The sequence below is a fragment of the Bos indicus genome, chromosome 2 (genome assembly GCF_029378745.1).
Source record: "Bos indicus isolate NIAB-ARS_2022 breed Sahiwal x Tharparkar chromosome 2, NIAB-ARS_B.indTharparkar_mat_pri_1.0, whole genome shotgun sequence".
NCBI lineage: Eukaryota > Metazoa > Chordata > Mammalia > Artiodactyla > Bovidae > Bos > Bos indicus.
The window spans coordinates 124996504-125009193 of NC_091761.1; the positions used below are offsets into that span (position 1 = coordinate 124996504).

At 43.7% G+C, this 12690-nt stretch overlaps 1 protein-coding gene across 4 annotated transcripts in view; it reads left to right on the forward strand.

Moving 5' to 3' along the window:
• The window catches only part of PTAFR (platelet activating factor receptor), a 72864-nt gene extending 69345 nt beyond the window's left edge, over positions 1–3519 (forward strand). For all 4 annotated transcript variants that reach the window (XR_011562648.1, XR_011562642.1, XR_011562647.1 and 1 more), the window contains one exon: positions 723–3519. The gene's annotated coding sequence lies outside the window, so the exon portion shown is untranslated. The remainder of the gene's footprint in view (positions 1–722) is intronic.
• Positions 3520–12690: the final 9171 nt, after the last annotated feature.

The following is a 12690-nucleotide window of genomic DNA, read 5'->3' on the forward strand; positions in this document are numbered from 1 at the left end:
TGCTTGTTTCTTTAGCATTTTAAAGATCTAAAACCACTTTTTAATGCTAAATGTCATTATTTCCCTTTAAACTTTCTGTGGTTTGGGTTTGAAATAATCTTTTTTCTCTGCATATAGATTGTATAATTTGTTACTTTCAAATACCTTTTTTTTTGGTTATCTGCAAAAATTAGGGAAAACAGAGATGCAAACTAGAATTTCACTTTAGAGCACATTTTCTAAGCACCACTTTATCTTCCTAATTATGTTTATTTAAACGTTCTATTCTGTTTGCATTCTTTGAGATGGTTATTTGAAGATAAAAAACAATCTAGTTGTATGTCTAAATATTAGGCAAAATCCAGTCTATGATTTTAAAATGTCCTAGATGATCTATAAAATTAATAATTGAAAGATAAATGAGAGTTGGCAGTATTTTATAATAGTAATTTTTTATTTTTAAGGAAAAAAAATTAAAGCAAATTCTTGTTACCTTTTTTATTATAATGACCAGCTTTGGGTATTTCATTGCTACTGAGATCTATTTTTAGAATAAAATTGTCTTCTCCGTTTAAAAAAAAATGCTTTTAAAAGGACTAAGTCAGGTACAACGTCACCAGCAAATTGTGTAAATACTAGTTTTGTCACACCTTTGCTGGCACTAACCTTTATAATTACTTTAAGTTTTTACTAATATTTAAGGTGTCTCATAGTTGACTTAGTTTTTTTTTTTCCTTTCACAGCATAGGTGAACAGGATGTGCCGATAAGTAAACGTTCATCAGAATAGAGGAGGGATCGTTTTTTGGAAGAGGGAACTTCAAAAGAAGAAAACAAACACACACTTTGTAGATATCTTGAAAATTGAGGATGTTGTTCTTCCTGTCAATTGCAGCTACTTCTTTATTCTGAGACATCCGTTTCTGTACAGCTTGTTCAGTTCCCTAGGCTTTGACACTTGTAGATCTCGAATGTGGAAGTACCCTGAATGATGATGACGATTTAACAGCTCGGGATAAACTTTTGATGCAGTGTCACATCAACTTCTCTGTCTCTTTGAATATGCATTTTCTTATATGATAACTTTCCAGTTCGGAGGAGAAGCTTAAATTTCTCTGGAAAATTATTGAAGATGATGAGACTCAGTTTCTCCATCTGTAAAATGGAAGCAGGCAGTTGGGATGAGGTTGTCTTCAAAGAGCAACGTCACAGGTTTGCAAAGACCCACAAGGACTTGGTTGGCAAAACACGTCTTGAGAGGAGGAAGATTTAATTCAAGAACAAAATAATATGGTGGTTCTTAATGTCCTGCTTGTTTATCCCAGGAAATTTTTGGATAACAAGGAGTTAAGTAACCAAGAGAAGGGAAGTGGAACTAGAATAGACCAGAAGTTATAGGTCCTCTGTCCTCCACGCCAATCACATCTTTAAAGATACTGAGAGGAACTCTGAGTCACCCACTCTCCAGAATCTGAGAGTTCAATCTTATTTAACTTCCCAAGAATTACTGTTTGCTCCATTTCAACAATCCGTTGTTGTTGTTGTTTTCTCCTTCATTGAATTTATCATTTACATTATTTTGCCTTCTTTGGCATTTTTACTTGTTACTATATGTCTCCCTTACTAGAATATAAATTATATGAAGGCAAGGAATACATCTGTCTCATTCATTACTGTATTTTCAGTTTTTGGAAGATGCTAGATGTTCAAGAAATATTAATGGAGTAAAAGGTGACCCTAGTGGGCTGGAGATATGGGCTGCTATGCCTCTGGTTATGTACATTCATTTCCTGTCTAAAAATGGTCCTCTACCATATGTAATTGATTCTGGAATCCATGTGCCTAGCCATTGGACCTCTCAGCTATGCAAAGGAAGACCATGCAGCCATTAGATACATGTGGCAGAGGAATATTTATTGACGTGGAAAAATATTCACAATATGCTGGTAAATGAGAGCCTCAGGTTTCAAAATACAGCACGAACCATCCAGGGTGATTGGGAGGGTTAAATGAATTAAGACATGTGAAGCACATAAAACGCTGTCTCAGGACTTCCTGGTGGTCCAGTGGCTAAGACTCCATGCTCCCAATACAGGGGGTCTGGGTTTGATACCTGGTCAGGGAACTAGATCCCTCATGCTGCAACTAAGATGCAGCACAGTCAAATAAACAGATACTAAATAAAAGGAAGAAGACAGGGTAGCATATGGCAAGTTCTGGATAAGTGTTGCCCAAGTAGTTGGGTGAGCCATCTCTCATCTTCACGGACTCTTAAGGAGAAATCAGGCCCCAGGCTACAGAATGGAGAAGCACCCTGCTGTCAGAGGACTGCCTCCGTAGGCTTGAAATAATGCCTGCTGTCCCTCTGCACCTCTCTCCCTTCCACGCCAGGCTGGTCAGATGGGGAAAACAGCAGTTCAGACAACAACTCTTTCCAAGGATGTTGTTGTTCAGCCACTAAATTGTGTCCGACTTTTTGTGACCCCATGGACTGCAGTAACCAGGCTCCCCTGTCCTTCACTGTCTTCTGGAGTTTGCTCAGATTCATGTCCATTGAGTCGGTGATGCTATCTAACCATCTCATCCTCTGCCACCCTCTTCTCTGCCCATCCTCTCCAATGATATCTCTCCATAAAATCTTCTCCCCTTTCCGCATTCTGACAACCTTTTAATATCTTTGATCTGGCTGAGAGATCTAAAAATGGGAAAGCTGGTTCGATACTTTTCTGCTGTAACTTCTACATAGGAGGTAGCCTCATGTTCAGTTTGGGATAGGATAACAGTGGAAACAGTGTCAGACTTTATTCTGGGGGGCTCCAAAATCACTGCAGATGGTGACTACAGCCGTGAAATTAAAAGACGCTTACTCCTTGGAAGGAAAGTTATGACCAACTTAGATAGCATATTGAAAAGCAGAGACATTACTTTGCCAACAAAGGTCCGTCTAGTCAAGGCTATGGTTTTTCCTGTGGTCATGTATGGATGTGAGAGTTGGACTGTGAAGAAGGCTGAGCGCCGAAGAATTGATGCTTTTGAACTGTGGTGTTGGAGAAGACTCTTGAGAGTCCCTTGGACTGCAAGGAGATCCAACCAGTCCATTCTGAAGGAGATCAGCCCTGGGATTTCTTTGGAAGGAATGATGCTAAAGCTGAAACTCCAGTACTTTGGCCACCTCATGCGAACAGTTGACTCATTGGAAAAGACTCTGATGCTGGGAGGGATTGGGGGCAGGAGGAGAAGGGGACGACAGAGGATGAGATGACTGGATGGCATCAGTGACTCAATGGATGTGAGTCTGGGTGAACTCCGGGAGTTGGTGATGGACAGGGAGGCCTGGCATGCTGCGATTCATGGGGTCCCAAAGAGTCGGACACGACTGAGCGACTGAACTGAACTGAACTGATCCATGCACTGACATCTCTGTAGAAACAGAGGAGAGGAGAAACCCCACGTTAACATCCTGTTATATGACTGCAATTATGACCTTGGGTTCTGAGAGGCCCCTGAGTTCTCATAATAAATTCTTCCCTTTTAGATTGAATGGGTTCCTTCTATTAATACTCGCAAACAAGTAATTGCTCACCAAGGGACAGATCAGAAAGAACTGATCTTGGACAGGGTATTCCTCCTAAAGTGGGCAGGAATAAAAAGAACCAGAGCAGAGAGTCTGAGTCAAAATCCCCCACAAGTTCAAAGGCCTGAAATTGGGCAGAACATGGAAATCAGAGTACAGGGTCAGGGCCAGAAGCCCAGAGCTGAACTGCAATTAGAGAGGAGGAGGTCGAACTTGAAGTGAGGTTGTGTCCTGGGCAATAGCCCACTCCTGCTTCTCAGTTTTGCTTTTTGGACTCCGTAGTCTGTGATGTGTAGTTGGCTTAAAGATACAAGGACAGGGACAGCAGCCACCAGTATCTCCAGGCCTCTGACTTTTGGTTTTTGTCAAGTTATTTTGGAGTGGGATTATAGAGCCAGAAGTTTTGACTTTTGGTATCAGCCACCAGTGACTTTATCCAAAACGGTGCTAATTAATCCCACCATGAGCCACATGGGAGTGTATCTGCGCCTATGAAAGGGCAGAGTTATAGGCAAAGGACGGCCCAGGATGCCCCAGCAAGTTTATGCCATGTTTTTCTTACTTCTTTGGAACACACCACACAGCATGTGAGATCTTAGTTCCCTCACCAGGGATCGAACCCATGCCCCCCTTGCAGTAGAAGCATGGAGTCTTAACCACTGGACCACCTTGGAAGTTCCAACTTTATAGCTTTAAGGGGAGGACCTGCTGCTGGTGGAGGAGCTGAAGAAGAAACGAGTGGAGGGAGACAAGGCGCTCACCCAGCAGTCCGGCATTCCTGACATTATTTCGGCTTCCCTCTGCTGTGGATCCCTGATTCCTCCTTTGATTATTCCCAGTTCCTGGGCTGAGTCCTGTACAGGCTAGATTTTTTTCTAATCACATAAGGCTTTCCACCTTACCTGCTGGCCAGTACTCCATGAGGAAAGTTCACTGATTCCTGCCCGTCTTTGCCTTGCCAATTGAAGTGGCTCCTTGGAGCTGCTGAGCCCATTCTAATGGGCCTGCTGGACTCTACTTGAAGGTACTATCTGGCTGGGCACCCCACGCCTAGTCTAGTCTCTTAACTCAGGGAGGAAGAATAGAAAGATGGTTAAAAAGCCCAGGACCTGGAGTCAGACTGCTTGGGTTCAGTCCCCTTGTAATGATCTGGGTAACTCAGGGCAAGCTATGAACCTCCCCAGGTTTCAGTTTTCTTTTCCGCAGAATGGGGATGAGAATAACAGCACTTAACTCATAGGGGCGTCAATAGGGTTAAACTGAATTCATGTATACAGAGCCAGGGACGATAAACTAACTACAAGAGTAAGATGGACAGTCCTGTACAACAAAGAACCATCCCACCTGTCATGACTTGTGGGCAGGTTGGAAAAGAATTTCTAGACAAGAGGCAGAGTAAGAGGAGAATGAAGTTTATTAGAGTGGGAGACACTGTTAGAACAGTGGGCCAGCTCAAGGGAGAGTCGACCCCCTTGACAAGCTAGTAACTGAATTTTATAGCCTGGAGACAGAGAAAATTCCTACTGGAAAGGTGGCATTAGGTGATTGGTTAGGATGCTATAGGGTGGGTATGTAACCTAATATGGGCTCAGGGAATGGGGAAGGTTTAGATCCTGAGGCTCATGGCAACAGTTGCTATGGGGCTTGGTCAGTTTCACAGATTTTCGTCCTGTGACCTTGGTACAGGGCTCCACACCTGTGACCTTGGTACAAGGCTCCACACTTGTGACCTTGGTATAGGGCTCCACACCTGTGACCTTGGTACAGGGCTCTACACCACCTAAAATGCCATCAGTGCTCCTACTTGAGAAACTCTGGCTAAGAGCATGGAACTTGAATGCTTAGGTTGACTCACAGATCTACCATTTACTAGCTTTGTGATCTCAGACACTTACTGAACCTTCTGTGCCTCCGTTTTTTAATCTGTAAAATGGGAGCAAACTATGATTTGTAAAATGAGAAAAGTGACAGCTTACTTTATAGGGTTGCCCTGAAGTTTAAAGGAGTTAATACATACAAAGCTTTTAGGACAAGGCCTGGAATAGAATCAGCTCTACACTTTAGCAACTGTTACTATTATACTTTGCCCTTATCCAATGTTGTGGACATAACTGGGGGTGGCCTATGGTATAAGCATTTTTCTCACATGAGAAAATAAATCTCTGCTTCCTTTGAAAGTTCTCTGGAAGAAAAATTTCCCTCGAGAGGTTGTTAATTAATTCCTATGTATATTACTCATGTGAGAAAACACTTGCCAAAACACAGGGAAAATGTAACTGGTCATGTTCTAGATGGTGGTGAATTAGACCAGTCTGAAGAGCCAAGGTGTCTTAGTTAGGAACAGTTCAGTTGCAAATAACAGAAGCCTTCTCATACACTAGCTGAAGCAAGAAAAACATCATGGGGGTGGTCAAAAGGGGAGAATCTGGGTGAACACTTAGGGTTAGGAAGTAGACAGGTCTCATGAGGAACTAGAAACAGGAACTGGAAACTTCTAAATAGATCCAGACTCCCACTCTTGCTCACCACTCCTTCCACACCACCCTAGCAGAGCCATCATCAGCTCTCGCCTGGACGGTTGCAACATTCTCTCTTCGTCCTCCCAGGACTCATTCTTCACAGAGCAGCTGGAGTGATCTTTTAAAAGTGTAATAAGATTGCATTGTTTCCCTGTACAAAGTCTTTCAGTGGTGTCCCTTTATACCTGAGGGCAGGCATTTGCCCCTCCGCTGTATCCCTTGGGTGCAGTACATGGTAGGGGCTTAACAAAAGTCTTGGGCTTCCCTGGTGGCTCAGACGGTGAAGCATCTGTCTGCAGTGCAGGAGACCTGGGTTCAATCCCTGGGTGGGGAAGATCCCCTGGAGAAGGCAGTGGCACCCCACTCCAGTATTCTTGCTTGGAAAATCCCATGGATGGAGGAGCCTGGTAGGCTATGGTCCATGGGGTCTCAAAGAGTCAGACACGACTGAGAGACTTCATGTTCACTTTCAATAAATGTGTTGACTGACTGAATGGAAAGGCACCAGTATTCAAGGCAGAACCCCTCTCTCCTTCTCCCTCTGAGGCAACAGAGTTTCTTGTCACTCTTTGTGAGTCTTCATGGCTCTCTTTGGGTCTCACCATTCCCATTCACATGACACAAAATGACTATCCAGTCCACAGCTATGTCACCTCTCAGCTTCAGCATCACCTGTCAACATATCCCAGAGTCCAAATTTCTGGAAGAGAGAAGGTTCAACTTGGCTGAGGGGATCCACCCTATCCCTTCAGTTATGGCTGGGGACCACTGAAGCCCACTCCTACTGGAAAGATGTTTTTAGAAAAGAGGAACATGGGCTGGCAGACCAACCTCAAAGTTATGTTCTACCTTTAGGGCAAGGCTCAGGACTGGGGAATCCCCAGTCCTCAGGGAGTCCAGTACTAGGTTTGGGTAGGCAATTACACCTGGTCAAGAAGATCCCAAATATTAATACAATCCAGGATATGAAATACATATAATAAACTAGCCACAATCTTTATGAACAATTGAACCACATGCCAGGCATAGTTCTAAGAACTTTATAAGTATCACTTCTAGGTATCAAAACATATGATCTCCCCAACAACATTATGAAGAAGATACTGCTAAGTCACTTCAGTCGTGTCCGACTCTGTGCGACCCCATAGATAGCAGCCCACCAGGCTCCCCCGTCCCTGGGATTCTCCAGGCAAGAATACTGGAGTGGGTTGCCATTTCCGTCTCCAATGCATAAAGTGAAAAGTCAAAGTGAAGTCGCTCAGTCGTGTCTGACTCTTAGCGACCTCATGGACTGCAGCCTTCCAGGGTCCTCTGTCCGTGGGATTTTCCAGGCAAGAGTACTGGAGTGGGGTGCCATTGCCTTCTCCAGAAGAAGGTACTATTATCCCCATTAAACAGGTGAGGAAATGGAGGTGCAGAGAGATGGTCAGTGATGGAACCAGGATTCTAAGCCTTCCAACCACCAACTGCACCTGTTACTTCACCAGCTGAACAATACGAAGACATAATTCCCTTCTTACAATGAGGAAAATGAGGTTCAGAGAGATAAAGTTAAAAAATGTACATAAAGCCACCTGGCTATAAAGTAACAAACCCTTGATTGCAACAGATCTACAACTCTTAGGCCAAACTTCCTCCATCATCCTGCCTATGACAGTGAAAAAAAAAAAAAAAAGCAGCTTTATTGAGATAGAATTCACATTCACCTATTTAAGGTGTACAATTCAATGGTTTCTAGTACGGTCACAGATATGTACAACCACCACCAAAGTCAATTCACCCACTATAACTTTCTGCATAAGGTAACTCTGTCCCTGAGAAGGGAAGTGACTAGCCAATAGTCACAGCGTGTGTAGTTGGCAGAACCCAGAATACTGTCACAACCATTATGACAATGTTTCTGGAAACCCCCACGTGAATAAGTGTTTGTTAGAAAAATGATGGCTCATTGTGGTGTGATGACATGGACAGCAGAGCTGGGAGGAGACAGGACAAGAAAGCCCCTACCCCATGGAGACAGGAAAAGAAAGCCCCTACCCCATGGAGACTGTGCAAAGCCTGAACTCTGGGCTCTGTGACCTCCCCTGCCTTGCCTCTTGTCTTGCTTCTCTTCTTTATTCCTCTGACAGATACCTACAGTCTTAAAAGCCTCAGATCAAATATTTCCTCCTCCAGAAAGACTTCCCTGATTCATACTCCAGGTTGGGCCACATGCTCTGCCATGATGCCAGCTGGACAGCTTTCTCTATCTCAGTAGTATAGCTCTTCTCTGTCTTGGCCCCTCTGCTCTCTTCCCCCGGTGCTAAGTGCAGTGACTTTGGACCCAAAAGGGCATGGATTTAAATCCATGCTCTGCTGTCCTACCTAAGAAGCCTCGGGAAAGCACGTAGTAGGCCCTCTACAATTCTCAGGTCCTTTTACCCTTCCCTTCTGGTTTCTCAGAGGGTGCTTATTAAGCCTTAGTTTGACTTGGAATCCCAGCGATCATGGCATCTGGTCCCATCACTTCATGGCAAGTAGATGGGAAAACTGGAAATGATGACAGACTTTATTTTCTTGGGCTCCAAAATCACTGCAGATGGTGACTGCAGCCATGAAATTAAAAGACGCTTGCTCCTTGGAAGAAAAGCTATGACAAACCTAGACAGCGTATTAAAAAGCAGAGACGTTACTTTGCCAACAAAGATCTGTCTAGTCAAAGTTATGGTTTTTCCAGTAATCATGTATGGATGTAAAAGCTGGACCATCAGATCAGATCAGTCGCTCAGTCGTGTCCGACTCTTTGCGACCCCATGAATCGCAGCACACCAGGCCTCCCTGTCTATCACCATAAAGAAGGCTGAATGCTGAAGAATTGATGCTTTTGAAGAAAGGTGTTAGAGAAGACTCCTGTGAGCTCCTTGGACTGCAAGGAGATCCAACCAGTTCATCCTAAAGGAAATCAACCTTGAATATTCATTGGAAGGACTGATGCTGAAACTGAAGCTCCAATACTTTGGCCTCCTGATGCAAAGAGTTGACTCATTAGAAAAGACCCTGATGCGGGGAAAGATTGAAGGCAGGAGGAGAAGGGGCCGACAGAGGATGAGATGGTTGGATGGCATCACTGACTCAATGGACATGAGTTTGAGTACTGGGAGTTGGTGATGGACAGGGAATTCTAGCGTCCTGCAGTCCATGGGGTCACAAAGAGTCGGACTGAGCAACTGAACAAAAACAACCCTCAGGCTAGCCTAAGAAATCGTCCGTTTTTCACTGTTACTCTTGTTTCTTTGGTGTTATTTTTCCTCACAGGCTCTCAAAGTAGTGATTCCTTCAATTCTCCAAGTAGTCCTAACACTTAGCAGGGTTTACTGAGGCTTTAGTGAAACAGAAGGAAAAGTTCAGCACAGTAGCACACCAACTTAAAGTTATTTACAAGACACCACTGTCCTAGAAGTTCATGGACCATTACTGCCAAGAGGAATTTCTTTCTGGCTCTATCCCTCCTTGGGAGTCAGCCTCACTCTAGCTTCATTCTAGTCTCCAGCAGTCTGTTCCAAAACTTTTCTTACTCTATGCTGCTGCTGCTGCTAAGTCGCTTCAGTCGTGTCCAACTCTGTGCGACCCCACAGATGGCAGCCCACCAGGCTCTGCCGTCCCTGGGATTCTCCAGGCAAGAACACTGGAGTGGGTTGCCATTTCCTTCTCCAGTGCATGAAAGTGAAAAGTGAAAGTGAAGTCCCTCAGTAAGTGTCCGACTCTTCGTGACCCCATGGACTATAGCGTTCCAGGCTCCTCCATCCATGGGATTTCTTCTCTGCTCTAGATTAAGCCTCAGGGTGAAACTGACCCACTGAATACTCATTAAAGTGCTCTTTGAAGGAAAACCCTGGTTGTCCAGTAGTTAAGACTAGGCACTTTTACTGCCATGGGCCTAGGTTGAATCCTTGGTTGGGGACCTGAGATTCCACAAGTTCCTTGGCATGGCAAAAAAAAAAGGCCCTTTGAAACAAAGGGTACTTGAAAATTATAGAGTTCTTTTTTTGTTTTTCTTTAGCAAAATTAAATTATTCAATTGGGCTCCCTTTCCACCAGTTTTGGGAAAGTTAAAGAGAATAAATAATTCTTCGATTCCAAGCATTATTCCAGGGATTATGGGATCCCTCCCACCACTTCCAGCTACACAATCACTAGTTGTCCCCATGTGTTTGTATGTATACACAAACACACACACACACACAAACACACACACACACACACAGGCCATGCCACGACACATGCAGGATCTTAGTTCTCCAACCAGGGATTGAATCTGAGTTCCCTGCAGTGGAAGCGCAGAATTCTAATCACTGGACAACCAGGGAAGTTCTATATTTTCTAGTAACAATTTTATTTGAGGTAAAATTCACATATCACAAAACTTACCATTTTAAAATGACTAATTCTGTGGTTTTTAGTACATTCATGCAAAGGTTGGCAACCACTGTTACTAACTTCAGAACATTTTTATCATCCCCCAAAAAACCCTGTACCCGCTAGCAAATTCCTATTTCCCCCTTCCTCAGCCCCTGGCAAACAGTAATCTTAACAATTGATCTTAAGGTAAAACATTCAATTTTTACTATTAAGTACTATTGTGCTATCTGTGGGGCTTCTGTAGATGACATTCATCAGGCTAAGAAAGAGCCCTTCTATTCCTAGTTTGTTGAGTGTTGGATTTTGTTAAATGTTGGATTTTGTCAAATTTTTTATGCATCTGTTGAGATAATCATATGTTTTGTCCTTTATCCTGTTAATATGGCATATTACGTTGACTGTTATATAAATATGAGCATATTTTTAACACACTCCATGTTGCTATGTTAAATCATCCTATAGGCTTATAAGCTCAGGTGGTTGAACCTAATTTAAAGAAAATTTGATAGATAACAATACAGAGTTACACAATTATATGCTTGGGTACTTAGGTTATCATTTTTTTTTTTTCGCCATAGTTTTTCTGAAGGAAAATGTTCACTGTGAAAGCATATAAAATATACTGCAAAAACATGTGTTTAGTCTTCTTACAAACTATCTGTTTGGGGCTTCTCTGATAGCTCAGTTGGTAAAGAATCCGCCTGCAATGCAGGAGACCCCAGTTTGACTCCTGGGTCAAGAAGATCCCCTGGAGAAGGGAAAGGCTACCCATTCAGGGATTCTGGCCAGGAGAATTTCATGGACTGTATAGTCCACGGGGTCGCAAAGAGTCAGACACGACTGAGCGACTTTCACTATCACTATATATTGATGTCAGTCTCTCTGCGGCTGAGAAAAGCCACAGCACGCATGATGACAGGTTGTCCTGGGCAAAATGGTCCCCAGCGTAAAGTCTACTGCCTCTATGGGGCTTCTCTAAGTCACCAAGGCATCTGTGGGATATATTGCTGGCCTCTAGGGGGCAGGAGTCTCCTGGCTAGAAAATAGAATGAGGCTTGAATAAAGATAGCAGTTCAAGAGTCCACATTCTCCTTCTGTCTTTTCTTTTTAAAAAGTTCTCTCTTCTGAGACTTCCCTGGCAGTCCAGTGGTTAAGAATCTGCCTTCCAACGCAGGGGGACACAGGTTTGATCCCTGTTTGGGGAAACTAATCCCACAAGCTGTGGGCCGATTAAGCTCGTGCGTCACAAATACTGAGCCTGCACACTGCAACTAAGACCTGACACAGTCAAATAAATAAATAATTTAAAAATTCTCTTCTGGAACTTTCTGTGCTGAGAGAAGTTGTTATAGCAGATCTTGGGGCAGACGGAGAGAGCGGTGCATTCAGCTTGGCCAGTTACTACATTGAGGACATCTATTTTGTCCATTGTTCTTTCCTTTGGGGAACTTCTCTCCCACCCCCACCCTATGTGACACTCACAAGGCTGCCAATCATAGGACTACCTCTCTGACCACAGGAGTGACTCAACTCTGAGTCAACTAAACTTTCTCAGGACTTTGCAACCTTGAGAGGAAACACTTGGGGATGGAAGGTAGTTGGTGCTGAATTATTTGATGTGTTTACCTGGAAAAGTAGTTCTTATATGTGGTCCCTGGATCACCAGCATCAGCATCTGGGAACTTGTCAGAAATACAAATTCCCGGACCCCACCCCACATCTTCTGAATCAGAAATTCTGGGTGGAGGCCCCAGCAATCTGTGTTTTAACAAGTCTTCCAGGTGATTCTGACCTAGAAGAGACTAGATATTTCTGCTAGTGGGATTCCCAGAGTTGACTTGGATCTTGTCCTTTCCTAGAACTCGGCTGTAAGATCTTCCCTGGATGCTTTGATATCCTCGGTGTCCTTCTAATAAATTTCTTTTTGGTTTTGCTGTATTTAAGAGAGCCAGAGTTGCCTTCTGTCCAGGTTGCCTGTTTACAACCTAAAGACTCTGACTGATGGCCGTCTCACCTGATTCAAAGCTTCACAGACCCTTCTTCAACCATGGATCTTTGCATCATATACAAGGTTGCACTGTTCAGCTTCATCTTGGTATTTGTGTTTAGCTGCAGCCCCAATTCTAGCCAAAACAGAGCCCAGCAGGGCTTCTGACCGAGCTCCATCAATGCCCTGCCTGTTATAGTTCAGTTGCCTCCCCCAATAACACAGGCTTTTGTA